At 40.1% G+C, this 13,996-nt stretch overlaps 1 long non-coding RNA gene across 3 annotated transcripts in view; it reads right to left on the bottom strand.

Moving 5' to 3' along the window:
* LOC131193326 (uncharacterized) overlaps positions 1-13,996 on the bottom strand; it is a 52,905-nt gene that overhangs the window by 13,007 nt on the left and 25,902 nt on the right. For all 3 annotated transcript variants that reach the window (XR_009153882.1, XR_009153884.1, XR_009153883.1), the window contains exon 2: positions 2,949-3,086. This is a non-coding gene — a long non-coding RNA (uncharacterized LOC131193326). The remainder of the gene's footprint in view (positions 1-2,948; positions 3,087-13,996) is intronic.

The following is a 13,996-nucleotide window of genomic DNA, read 5'->3' as shown; positions in this document are numbered from 1 at the left end:
TATAAAAATAATAATAATATAACTTTCAACTCTCAACAGCTCTGGGTGGCTTGGAGGTGAGGGAAAAGGTTGTGGGAGTTGCAAGCTTTAAAGCAGGGGTCTCCAACCTTGACAACTTTAAGACTTGTGGACTTCAACTCCCAGAGTTCCTCACCCAGCTTTGCTTAACAACTTAACAACTCTGGCAAGAAAGGTCAAAGAAAGCTTTGCCGGCTGAGGAACTCTGGGAGTTGAAGTCCACACGTCTTAAAGTTGCCAAGCTTGGAGACCCTGCTTTAAAGGAAAAGTCACAAGGTCCTGTCAAACAGATTCAAACAGATTTGAAAAACAGTTTGTTTGTAGAACTGGTTGGTGTTCAGGGAGGGAAAAAAATGATTAGCAGGAGTAGTACTAGGAATAGTAGCAGTACTAATAGTAGGGACTGGAGTAAAGACCCTTATTCAACAGCTAAAAGTAATCTTTAGGGGCCCAAGAAGGTCCTAGCCCCCGGCGCCTCATCAGAGAGATTTTACAGCAGGATTTGTGTCACGAAAACAGGAAAACACAATTTCACAACTGGGACAGTTAAGAACAAATTTAGGTGAAAATGATATGGTGTGGTGTAATCAGGACAAGCACCTTTATGTTGGGGTTAGCAGGACGTGACTCTGTAGGAATAGGTCTCCAGGATTTCAGACAGATATCTCTCCCATCTCAACATAGATATCTCAGAGAGACTGAATTTAAGATCATTTGCAAGCATGAACCAGGCCACTGCGCTTGCAAGATTTTTGAAATGAAAAATGGAGATTAATGGGAATTATATGCAACATAGTCAAATTAAAAATGCAAATGAAATATCAACCAGATCTTGGATGGGAGAGAAACACTCATTCATGTACAAAAATCCTCTTGTTTATTTTTAAGCTCTTTCTGGAATTATCTGCAAACCCAATAGTGGGAGAATTGATATGGTCTAAGGAATTCCCAACCAGTGCTATTCATATGAACACCCTCCCCAGAGTTTTTTCTAACTCTTGGAGATGGAGCGCCCATATAACAAAATGCCATCTCAGATACAACTCTCTGAAATTTGCAAGAGAACCTAAGAAGTTTAGTATTGCAGTACTGAATTTAATAATTAGGTACCAACCCTTCCAGAAATCAGAGAAGCTATCTGATCCCTTTACAGCAAGAGTGTCAAACTCAAGGACCTCAGGCTGGATCTCACGGGGTGCTTAAATCTGGCACACCTGGAAATAGCAAAGGACTGGCCTGCAGTGCCTCTGCAGGCAAAATGGGGTGCGGGAGGGCCTCACGCATCCCTCTGCACCCCATTTTCAGCCTGGACGGCCTCCAGACCCTGTCAGCCAAAATGGGCATGGGAGGGCCACATATGTCTCTTCTTCGCCCCATTTTGACCAGCAGGGTGCTGAAGGAGTGTCCGTCTCATCTCTGCCACCCCAACGGCCAGAGAAGGAGAACTACAATGCTGATCCCATGCTTGAAGAAATCTAGTCTGACACCCCTGCTTTACAGTGCCAAGAGATTGCATGAAACCATCTCTCCCTCCCTCCCTCCCTCTCTCTCTCTCCGTCTCTCCCTATCTCACTCTATCTTGGCACTGTAAAGGGATCATATATTGCATTTTATCTCCTGGCTATCATGAAAACAAACTGGGGGATTTGAGTTTTACCACATCTGAAAGGTCAGTAATCAAGAATATGCTGATAATTACCCATCCCACTTTGAATGGGAAGTGATGGAAAGGAATTGCCCTTGACTGTGTATGGTGTTATGGAGAGCGAGAAAATGGCTGTTTGCATGACGCACTGAATCACAAGCTAGTCAACTCACATTTAAATCCAGTGCCTTGTGCAAACCCAGAAAACGGAATTAATCGATTAAGCATGTAGCACAAACACAGAGAAAGAGATTTAGTTCCCATTGCTATTTCTCACGAATCCAGCCAGCCTACCAACAACTACACGTGCTTTGCACAGATAGTTGCCACTGTGAATCTGGGTTTTAGGATATTTCTTTTCCTAATGAGAAAAATGTCCTAGGAAGGACTAGAAAGGAAGGAGAGAGGAATCTGCTCATCTCAGGCTCGGACATTTGACAAGGTTTCGTTTATTTAAAGTCATTCTACCTCATGAATTGTTGAGGACACAGTTCAACCAAAGCAGAATACATTGATGGACAGGAATATTAAGCGAGCTAATCTTTGGAATTTACAGCCTACTTAGATTCCTGATTTCCCTCCTTTGCACTTTGTGCAGCTGTTTCATTTCACACCCCAAGAAGTCACCTGTCTCTCCCCTCTGATAGCCAGGTACAACTGCTTTGGAGTGTCTCAGCTGTGGGCCCAGCCCAGAGTGAGTTAGTGTTCAAAAGGCTTCCATACTGGCAAAGGACATTAGGTCACATTACAAGTGGCACAAACCTCTGAAGATCCCAAGCAAAGAGCTGTGAGTGAAAACATATATCTGTCAGCTTGGAATAGCACTCCTGTAGCTCTGTGTACAAAACCTTGAGGAAAATATGTCAGAGAGCTACTTCAAGGGTCAGATGTCACCAACGATGTTTGAAAGAAACCAACTTACTGTTGTTTCCCATCCAGAAGAAGGAAAGCCCTATTTTAAATTTAAATTTAAATTTAAATTAAATTTAAATTTAAAGGCTGTGAGCCTCTACATCCACAAAGATCAGAAACACTGATTCCCTTATTACTGTAAGAGGCCCCAACTTGTTGAAGCAACTGAGCATATTTGACCAGTGATTCCCTTAAGATCGTCAAGGTACATAAGGTTAATCACAAAATACTTGGGTTACCAGAACTGCAAAACTCCAGACTGTCACTGCAAAGAGTTAGACTCTAGTGGTGGTCCACATTTTGGCAACCCAGATGTGCTACATGTGCAAAGCACCAGTTTAACTGAACATGAACTCACTGAGTTGGTTCTCACCATGTTCTCCAGACCTCCAAAACACTATGTCTCTCCACACCTACAGCTTTCTTTAGCCTTTTATTCCAGATAGATTAAAAACTGTATGGAAGGTCTCCGTGAACAGGGGAGACTTCTTCTTAGAGATTGTTGGTCTTTCTGCAAAGAGAGGAAGAAAGAAAGCATTTGTGTTTACTCCTATTCTCTTCCCTTGTATTTCTTCAGGGCCACCAAGAAGCTCAAGCCTAAGGGCATTTGTGCACTTTTTGCCTGGCCCATTGCCAACATAGGCTACTCACCACTTCCTGAGCACAGATGACATCATCCTACACTTACTCCCAGCCCATTGCAAATGCACCCCACGCCTATGTTCTCCGGCTTCAGTTCAATTCTTGTTTTCCAACCCAAGCTATCTTGAGCCTTTCAGAGCAGAAAGTCTCCAGTGCTTCAATCCATTCCATAGCAGCCCCAGCTCTGATTGGCTAGTCCCAGCAGGACCCCTCCCTTCCAGAAACTGGTTGCTACCCCAAGGTTGCCACTTCATCCTGGGTTAAAGGTAAAGGTTCCCCTCGCACATATGTGCTAGTCATTGACGACTCTAGGAGGCGGTGCTCATCTCCGTTTCAAAGCCGAAGAGCCAGCGCTGCCTGAAGATGTCTCCGTGGTCATGTGGCCGGTATGACTCAACACCAAAGGCGCACGGAACGCTGTTACCTTCCCACCAAAGGTGGTCCCTATTTTTTCTACTTGCATTTTTACGTGCTTTCGAACTGCTAGGTTGGGAGAAGCTGGGACAAGTAACAGGAGCTCACCCCGTTACACGGCAGCATTAGGGATTCGAACCGCTGAGCTGCTGACCTTTTGATCGACAAGCTCAACGTTCTAGCCCCTGAGCCACCACGTCCTAATTGCTTGTTTTTATGATCCTACAGTCAAACCAATGGTGCTCTGTCAAATCACTGAACAATCTTCAAATTGGAAGCTCGGGCTCATTGAATTTTTATATTTCCCTTCCAGGCAAGTTGTAGCATGTTTTTCTTGCTTTCCTATCCCCTGGACACAACATTACAAAGCTTCCCTCCCCTTCATTTTTAAAAATATATTTAACTTGCAACATAGAAACTTTGCTAATCTGTTTTTGTGAAGCTGAATTTTCAGTTCTTGCTGTCAAGGAAGCAGGGCCTGTGTTAGTATCAAAAAGCATAATAATGGGAAGGGAATGTTATGCTTTCCATGTATGCAAATCTGGGAAAGCATAAGAAAGGCACAGGGTCAATCAAAGAGAGAACGCCCCTAAGAGAAATTGCAAGCACAGGTAGACTGATCTACAGAGGAGTCAGCCAGGAAGGATTGTCTTCTCTGTATGAATGGGAAGATCAAAAAGCAGGTGTAATGGTATGTGAGAATGGCCTTGGGAGACAGGAGAAAGAGCTACAGACTGGACAACTGGCCTAAAAAAGATTTCTCAGCCCACAGATGGAGGGAAGGTATGGGAAGCATTTCAAAAGGGACCCTCCTTTATTTATCAGAGAGTAAAAGGTGGGGAGGGGAGAAATACTTTCAGTCTTCCAATCCCATTAATTTAACCTTACAATAATCATGGCACTCATAGTTGTGTTTTTTTGTCTGGACTGCCTCAAAGGGCTTACAACAGAAGAATGACCCATCAAACCTTCTGTAGCTCAAAATGAGCACCAACCCAGCCCATTTGGCAACCCTTTGCAATCCTCACTGAAATATCTGATATTGGCTCCAGAAATGGATGGAAACAGCATGGGAAACAAGCAGCTTAGGCTGCAATGCAGAATTGGCCTAAATATATTTGGCAAATCAATATGTCATAATATCCTCAAAAAAAACTTTTTTTCAAAAAAAAAATCCTCATTTGCATAGACATCCATGGGATTGGGTCGGTGGGGAGAGGCAGCAAGTGACAAAACTCACGTTGTGATGTCAAAATGTCAAGCTTGTGACTCAGATACTCAGGTCTGGCTTAGGAGAACATAAACACAAGAGACCAGGTACTCAATGTAACAAGTTGTTGCGCATGTCATCATTTTTTCTCCATCATGGTTAACAGCTGATGTCTCATTTCACATCTCCCGACATATATCAAAGAAGGGATATATGTACTTAGTGTCTATTTTTGTAGCATCTTAAGAAATCTCAAATGCCTCCATGTCTGTAATCTTGTTGCTATTGTAATGAATATACATATTCTTCCATGTAATCTGTAACAAAAAAAATGTCCTAGGTGATTTGTAAACACTTTTAAAAAGAATACACTGAGGCTACCATTTCAAAAGAATTGTTTATGATCAAGAACCCCAGCATCTTCTCTTATTCCAAACATCTTCCAGTGATTTCTTCATTTCAAACTTAGTGTGACCAAATATTTGGAACTACCTACCTATCCTCTCAGTGTCCTAGACCTATGCAAGGAAATTCTCTCCTCATATAAACTTTGGATGTGTTTTCTTCTTTTGGAAATCTAACGCAAATTGTAACAGTTTACAGGGTAAGTACCAAAGATTAAATTGTTTTACTGAAATTAATGTCAGTTACTGACATACTTAAGAAAGTGACGCACTAGTTAGTTTAGCACATGCGTAACCTTTCAAACCAGTGTGTGTATGTGTGGGTGGATGTCTAAACAGAAGAAATGAAGCCAACTAATTAAATCCTTGTTAACAGACAGGATTTTCTTTTTCTTAGTCAAACCTGGTGTTAACTGATGTCTAGGGTGAGGGAGGGCAGCCTGAAAAAAGTAATTAGACTTCAAAAAATTCATTTTTTGCACACTGGAAGATCTTAGTGAGTTCATGCTCTTTCCATGTAAAATGTACTGTAGTTACCCCAAGATTTTCTTTTATTACAGCTGTATAATTTGGCTGTGGTAGGCCGTGGAGATGGAAGAATTTTGTTGCTGTTATATGGCTGTCCAATACAGGTAGTCCTCCACTTACAACAGTTCATTTAATGACCGTTCAAAGTTACAATGGCACCGAAAAATGTGACTTATGACTGTGTTTCGCAGTTACAACCTTTGCAGCACCCACATGGTTGTGTGATCAAAATTCAGATGCTTGGCAACTGGTTCATACTTATGGCCGTTGATGTGTCTTGGGGTCACGTGATCCCCTTTTACGACCTTCTGACAAGCAAAGTCAATGGGGAAGCCAGATTCCCTTAACAACCGGGTTACTAACTTATCCACAACAGTGATTCACTTAAGAACTGGGGCAAGAAGGGTGGTAAAATGGGTCAAAACTCACTTAACAAATGTCCCACTTAACAACATAAATTTTGGGCTCAATTGTGGTCATAAATTGAGGACTACCTGTACATACACAGTGACTTTGGGCACCTCAGAATATTAACATTTCAGGCAGCAGTCATGCGATCACACCAGCTATTTGATTGGCTCTGTCTCTACCTGGATGCCTAGGCCTGCTGACAGAACCACGTGTTCAGAGCCTTCCAGAAAAGTATCATGGTGGGCAGGGGTGAAATGCTCCTGGTTTGGATCGGATCGTCCGATACGGTAGCAATGGCGGCGGTTCGGAGAACCGGTAGCAAAAATCCCTGGCACCTCCATGCCCAGTTGAGCCGCGTGATCATCAGAGGTTTTTTTTTACTTTTAAAAGCATTTTTTCTTCGGCCGAAAAAATGCTTTTAAACGTTAAAAAAAAAAAGCCTCTGATGATCGTACGGCTCAGCTGGGATCGTCAGAGCCTTTTAAAAGCATTTTTTCTTCGGCCGAAAAAATGCTTTTAAACGTTAAAAAAAAAAAGCCTCTGATGATCGTACGGCTCAGCTGGGATCGTCAGAGCCTTTTAAAAGCATTTTTTACAACCTCTTCCGTCAAAGAGGTTGTAAAAAAATGCTTTTAAAAGAAAAAAAAAAGTTGGCCACACCCACCCAGTCACATTACCCCCCCTCATCAAGCCACGCCCACAGAACCAGTAGTAACACCAGTAGTCACCACTGATGGTGGGGACCAATCTTATGTCCAGGGCAATGGTATTCCACAGAGAAAGCCCTTTTCCTCGGGCTCATTAGATGTACTTTCCTAATACTGTAGATGGAACCTGCAACATACCGTGCATTCCTTCTGTGGTGGGCCAGATAGATGTAACTGGGGAGAGACGGTCCTTCAAATAACTTGGCTCATGTAGGGCTTTAAAGATGATAAAAAGCACCTTGAATTTCACCAGAAGCAAATCAGTAACCAATGCAGGTTTTGCAAAAGTGATGATACGTGCACTGATCTCAACTTTACACAGAACTATGTGGGCCACTGTATTTTTGACCAACTGAAGCTTCCGGACACTCTTCAAGGGCCATGTACAGTGCATTAGAGTAGTCCAGAAAGGAGGTGACTAGGGCGTGAATGACTGTGAAGAAGGAAGGTTAGTCCAGGAATGGATGTAACCAGTACACAACCTGCAGTTGCACAAAGGCTCTCCTGACCACAAGTGCCACCTGTTCTTTGAGCAGATGTCAAAAGTCCAGAAGACTTCCCAGCTTACATATCCTGTCTGTCTAGGGAGTGCATCTCCATCCATGATCAACATTCGCCAAAACCAAGGAAGCCCGAATCCAAAATCATTCCATTTTGCCAGGGCTCAGTTTTAGCCTATTGCTCCCCATCCAGCCTCAACAGCTTCCAGGCATCAAGAAAGGGTGGTCCCAGCATCAATTATCTCATTTATCTTGGTATCATTAGCATATCATCCATGGTGACAGATGATCTGATCCAGTAGTTTCATATAGCTGTTCAAAAGGAGCAGCGAGAGCACTGATCCCTGTGGAACCACACAGAGCAGGGACAGAGGGTCAGACCGCACACTCCTTATCAACACCTACTGAAAACACCCTCAGAGGAAAGAAGTGAAGCAGGTCAACATAGTGCCCCCCTCCATTCCCAATCCCTGGAGCCGTTCCATGGTTGATGGTATTGAAAACCGTGGAGAGAAGGATGGATACATTACCCTTGTGCTGCTCCTGCCAAAGATCATCGAAAAGTGCAGCCAGTGACATTTGCAAACCTAGATTCTGCCTGAAAGGGGTCCAGATAAACTCATTTCATCCAGGATCCTCTGGAATTGCAGCACAATTGCCTTCTCAACAACCTCAACAACCAGAAAAAGAAAGTTGGAGACAGGATGAAAATTGTCCTTGAGGACAGTAGATGGGCAGTAAACACCAAGAGAGATCAAGGCTAACTAATCCCATCCCAAAGGCAACAGAACATGGGTCTGGAAAGTGGTTTGGCAGAGAGGAACCCATGACACACAAAGCTGCTCCCTTGACTTTTCAAGCTGTGGCTTTCATTCAAGGTGCCCTTAACAAAGCAGGCCAGATAATCTAGCCTTTCCCTTAAAAGGTACTGCCCCAAGTTTAGCAGTCATCAAACAGGCCATAAAATGAACCGATTGCTTGATGGGTCTGTATCTGATTAAATAAGCAGTTAAAGGAGAAGTGCTGTTTCTCCCTCCCAACCCCCTTCTATTCCACATCTTCACAATGAAGTTTTCCAGGTCTTTTCTGCTTTCTCTGGGGACAGAGACTGGGTTCCAAGTGAAAAGCTGTTGCGGTAGCATCAGGACATTCACCGAGTTCAAGAAAGCAGGGGAAGTATAAAATTGACAGTCTCTTGAGGTTCAGATGCAAACTGTCCAAATAAGGAAAAGGAATAAAGGTACTGTACATCTCCAGCAATATTTCTTTCTGCCTACTTGTTTTCCATCCAAGGGTGCCTTGCTTTGATTTTGTTTTTCAGCTATTCCAACATAGTCGAAGTCATTCTTGTTTGTCGCTTGGAGTATTGACGGGCATACTGGCCAAGCTCCTTATTCAGACCTACCATCTGTGCTAGTTGGCTTCAGGTCATGCAGTCCATTAATTATTAATTAACCAGCCCACTATCTTCCGAATCATTTTAGGATGGAATCATATGCCTTTCGCAGATGTTTTCATTTACATCCAACTGCTCAGATAAGGAGTCACATTTTACTGGGTTCCTGTAAACAACATTCCTATTACAGGTAATATCACTCAGGATTATTCAGCTGGCTCTTAAAGTACTACCATTAGGCACTAAAATGGTAAAAGAACATAGAATAGTCATTTGGGATAATACCTATTGCTAAACTTCCATTAAGAAAATATCAGAACATTCCACTCCAACACATCGGTTGAATTCTAATTTTCAGCAACAATTGCTTCTCGTTACTAAATAATTCACTAACCAAACCATATAATTCTTAAATAAATATTCTCATGCATAGTAACCAACTTGTCAAGTTAATGCATAAGTAAGTCATATTCATATTTTACAATCTCCAATTATTGCCTTACCATTTTTTCAATATTCTCATTGCATTTTTGTCACTAATATTTATAGTGCTGCTTTCAATTCCACACTTCAACATACCACAACTATTCTCATAAAGATCTCTAAAATTCTCTTTCTGTCATTCCCTTACTTCAGTTTAAATCCTAATAATTTCATCAATTTCCTTTTTAGTTCAATTTCTTCCAATAGAGGCATCTTGGTTGGGCCTCTTCCTTTACTTCCCCAACTTCCAAAGTATTTTCTTTTGTTTCCATTAAAAATGGTCTCTAATTTCTCTGCCTGTTTTACTATGAGTATTTTTTAATTTTCTTTGCCCATATTTCCAACTTCTTTTTTTTCTCTGTACTCAGAGAAAATCTTTCTCTTAGCCTCATATTTTTCAGCAATAATGTTCTATATATTTCATCCACAGCTTCTTTCACTTCATCTTCCTTTTTAATCCTTTTCATTGCAGTACAGTAAATCCACAAATTTCTGAAGCACTGTATAATATAGGCTCAAGATACAGAAGGATCTTGACAGACTTGAACATTGGGCGCTATCTAACAAAATGAAATTCAACAGTGAAAAAAGTAAGGTTCTACATTTAGGCAAGAAAAACTACACAGGTACAGTATATGTGGTATCTTGCTCAATAGTGGTAACTGTGAGAGGGATTTTGGAGTCCTAGTGGATAATCACTTAAATATGAGCCAGCAGTGTGCTCCAGCTGCCAAAAAATCTAAAAAATCTAAATAATAATAATAATAAAAAGCCAACACAATTCTAGGCTGCATAAACAGAGGGATAAAATTAAGATCATGTGAAGTGTTAATACCACTTTATAATGCTTTGGTAAGGCCACCCTTGGAATATTGCATCCAGTTTTGTTTGTCAAGATGTTGAAACTCTAGAAAGTGTGCAGAGAAGAGCAACAAAGATGACAAGGGGACTGGAGGCTAAAACATATAAAGAACGGTTGCTGGAACTAGATATGTCTACTCTTATGAAAAGAAGGACTAGGGGTGACATGTTCCAATACCTCAGGGGCTACCACAAAGAAGAGGGAGTCAAGCTATTCTCCGAAGCACCTGAGGTTAGGACAAGAAGCAATGGGTGGAAACTAATCAAGGAGAGAAGCAACTTAGAACTAAGGAGAAATTTCCTGACAGTTAGAACAATTAATCAGTGGAACAACTTGCCTCCAGAAGTTGTAAATGCTCCAACACTGGGAGTTTTTAAGAAGAGATTAGATAACCATAGTGTAGGGTTTGCCTAAACAGGGGTTGGACTAGAAGACCTCCAAGGTCCCTTCCAATTCTGTTATTCTATATAGATATAGTACTTTTTACCATGTTACCTTCATCATTTACATTTTCTTCCATTACGTCCACTTTTATTTTATTCTTTTGGGATTTTTTCATATGAAATATTTTTTTGCAGCCCAATCTGCACTCCATTTCTTTATCTTATTTAATGTCTACTTCTTGCACAATATTAAAATGAGATTAATAAAATAAAAAATATTTTGCCTCAGGTTCAGAATTTCTCATGATCACCATATATTTCACTAATTATGTCAATATCTCATCATTAGTGAACAAATTGATTACAATTTTAAGATTTATATTCATTCTTTTTCCGTATATACGTATCATTTATTCCAGAATCACGTATTTGAAACAAACAGAACTTTTTCTAAGTAATTATTCATTTAACTGTCATTCTCAGTTTGGGGTCTCCAATTAGTCTAACCCTTTTTTTATGTGGTATCTCATTCTGTTCGTACCTATTTATCTAACTCACTCACCAAAATATTCTTTTACATCTGGATCACATTCATTCAAAATGTTACACAATTTTTCCCAAAAGTCTCTTCCTGTTCCCAAAATGGCTCTTCCTATTCATGGGAGCATAATATACAAAGATAACCAGCTATTTTCGTAAGAGTATCACATACAGTTTCTCACAAACCTTTTAGCCCTTTTGTTTATAATTAAGCCTGTCCCTTCACTTCCCTATACATATTTATCAGCAGTGATCCACAGGATGAGACCTTCATTAAGATATCTAACAGCTTTCCTTTATCTCCTCTCTTCCGGATACGTTTTCTTTCATTTCAGTTAATTAATGCTCTATTTACTATTTATTTTTTCTCTCCAAACCACAGTCGTTCGTATTTTATTCACATATTAAATAAAATGTAAATTAACTTGCAGCCTTAGTCACGTTTATATTATATGCTTCATTCCCTAGTAGCATCAAGAACAATACATGTTAGTTTGGGCATATTTTGCCACAAACGAAACCAATGCCAAGTGCTCATCATTATATTATCAGAAAATAGAAACAAATCCATTGTGCAGAAGCTTTATTTGATTCTAAAGCACAATTTGGCAATTGCACACCTTCTATTCCATACTCCTTCCAGGTGTTCAGACAAACACAGAGCAGAAGAACCTGCCAAAAGTATTAGCATCCCCACAGGGCCAGCAAGACCAAGTGGGCAGCAGCCTAGGAGTGCCATGACTTGTGGGGGAGCACTAAAATTGAAGACTTCTGGAAAAATACAGTAAAATAGTGAAAAGCAGTAACAGCACACTCCTTGAGCCAATTTGTCAACTTGAGTGTTAAACATAATTAAGAAACAAGAGAGTGCCTTTTTGAAATTACTAACAGAATCAGAAGATGCACCAAACCATAAGGATACCAGAATATGACTTTTCTTAGGTCGCCTAAATGTCTAGAGCTGGCCCTGTCAACTTGAGTCCTTTCAGTTGTTTCCCATTAGCCCTCAACCAGCATAGTTTAATAATCAGGAATGAAGGGAATTGAAGATTAAAACAACTGGGATGACCCAGATTTGGGGATGTTGCTAACTCTCTAGGCATGCTAATTTTTATTTTATTTTATTTTTTTATTTGTCATAACAGCATATATAAGCATAAGCATGAAGCAACTATACAACATATAAGCATATATATGAGTATAAGCATGTAATAACTATATAAATTGGATATAATGAAAGGAAACAGTAGGACAGGAATAGAATAGAATAGAATAGAATAGAATAGAATAGAATAGAATAGAATAGAATAGAATAGAATAGAATAGAATAGAATAGAATTTTATTGGCCAAGTGTGATTAGACACACAAGGAATTTGTCTTGGTGCATATGCTCTCAGTGTACATAAAAGAAAAGATACGTTCATCAAGGTACAACATTTACAACACAATTGATGATCAATATATCAATATAAATCATAAGGATTGCCAGCAACAAGTTATAGTCATACAGTCATAAGTGGAAAGAGATTGGTGATGGGAACTATGAAACGATTAATAGTAGTGCAGATTCAGGTAGGCACATTTGTGCTCTTATGCACGCCCCTTACAGACCTCTTAGGAAAGGGTGAGGTCAATAGTAGACAGTTTTTGGTTAAAGCTTTGGGGATTTTGAGAAGAGACCACAGAGTCAGGTAGTGTGTTCCAAGCATTAACAACTCTGTTACTGAAGTCATATTTTCTGCAATCAAGATTGAAGCAGTTAACATTAAGTTTAAATCTATTGTTTGCTCTTGTATTGTTGTGATTGAAGCTGAAGTAGTCTTCAACAGGAAGGACATTGCAATAGATGATTCTATGAGTTAAACACAGGTCCTGTCGGAGGCGGCCGAGTTCTTAAGTTTTCTAAACCCAGGATTTCAAGTCTGGTGGCATAAGGTATTTTGTTGTATTCAGAGGAGTGGAGAACGCTTCTTGTAAAATATTTCTGGACACGTTCAATTGTATTGATGTCTGAAATGTGGTATGGGTTCCAGACAGGCGAGCTGTATTCTAGAATTGGTCTAGCAAATGTTTTGTAAGCTCTGGTTAGTAGTGTAGTGTTTCTGGAGAAGAAGCTACATAAGATTAGGTTTACAACTCTTAAAGCCTTTTTTGCGATGTAGTTGCAGTGGGCTTTGGCACTTAAGTCATTGGATATGAAGACTCCAAGGTCTTTGACATTACATTATCTAATTACATTATATATATATCTAATTACATTAGAATATACTTTTCTACAACCATAGAGGAGGAATGGAATTTATTTAATTTTATCCCATCTTTATTACTTTATAAGTAACTCAGTGTGATGAGTTTAATATTCCTTCCTCCTCTTTTTTCCCACAAGCAGCAACCCTGTGTGGTGGGTTGAGCTGAGAGAGAGAGGGAGAGGGAGAGATACTGACCCAAAGTCACCCAGCCGGTATTCATGCCTAAAATGGGACTAGAATTCACAGTCTCCTGGTTTCTAGGCACCTTCACCACCATTCTTTGAAAATTGAATTCAGGACAATTGGCCCAAGAATAATTTTAAAAAAAGTGTCTGCAATTTATTTAAAAAATTATGTATTTATTTATTGCTTTTTTTGCGTAGTATAAATGCATATCACACCACATATATTTGGATCATGGCTTCTATGTTAAGGATGTAATTGAGGCCAAAGGACAACAGGATAACCACCATGCATATACCAAAAATATCTAAAAGTTATAATTTGAAGAATGATGCTAAACACACATGGCAGAGAATGGAAATCTCTTTTCCAGTTTCCAGGGACTGAGTGATTTACACTGTATGTAGCCTGTTGTAGTTCTTTTCATCCCTGGGATTAATGGTACTAATCTGGACCAAGGAAAATATATACATACATACATACATACATACATACATATCTGGCTGAT

This window comes from Ahaetulla prasina, chromosome 2 (genome assembly GCF_028640845.1).
Source record: "Ahaetulla prasina isolate Xishuangbanna chromosome 2, ASM2864084v1, whole genome shotgun sequence".
In the NCBI taxonomy this organism is placed as follows: Eukaryota; Metazoa; Chordata; class Lepidosauria; order Squamata; family Colubridae; genus Ahaetulla; species Ahaetulla prasina.
This window is presented reverse-complemented; position numbering and strand designations above follow the sequence as displayed.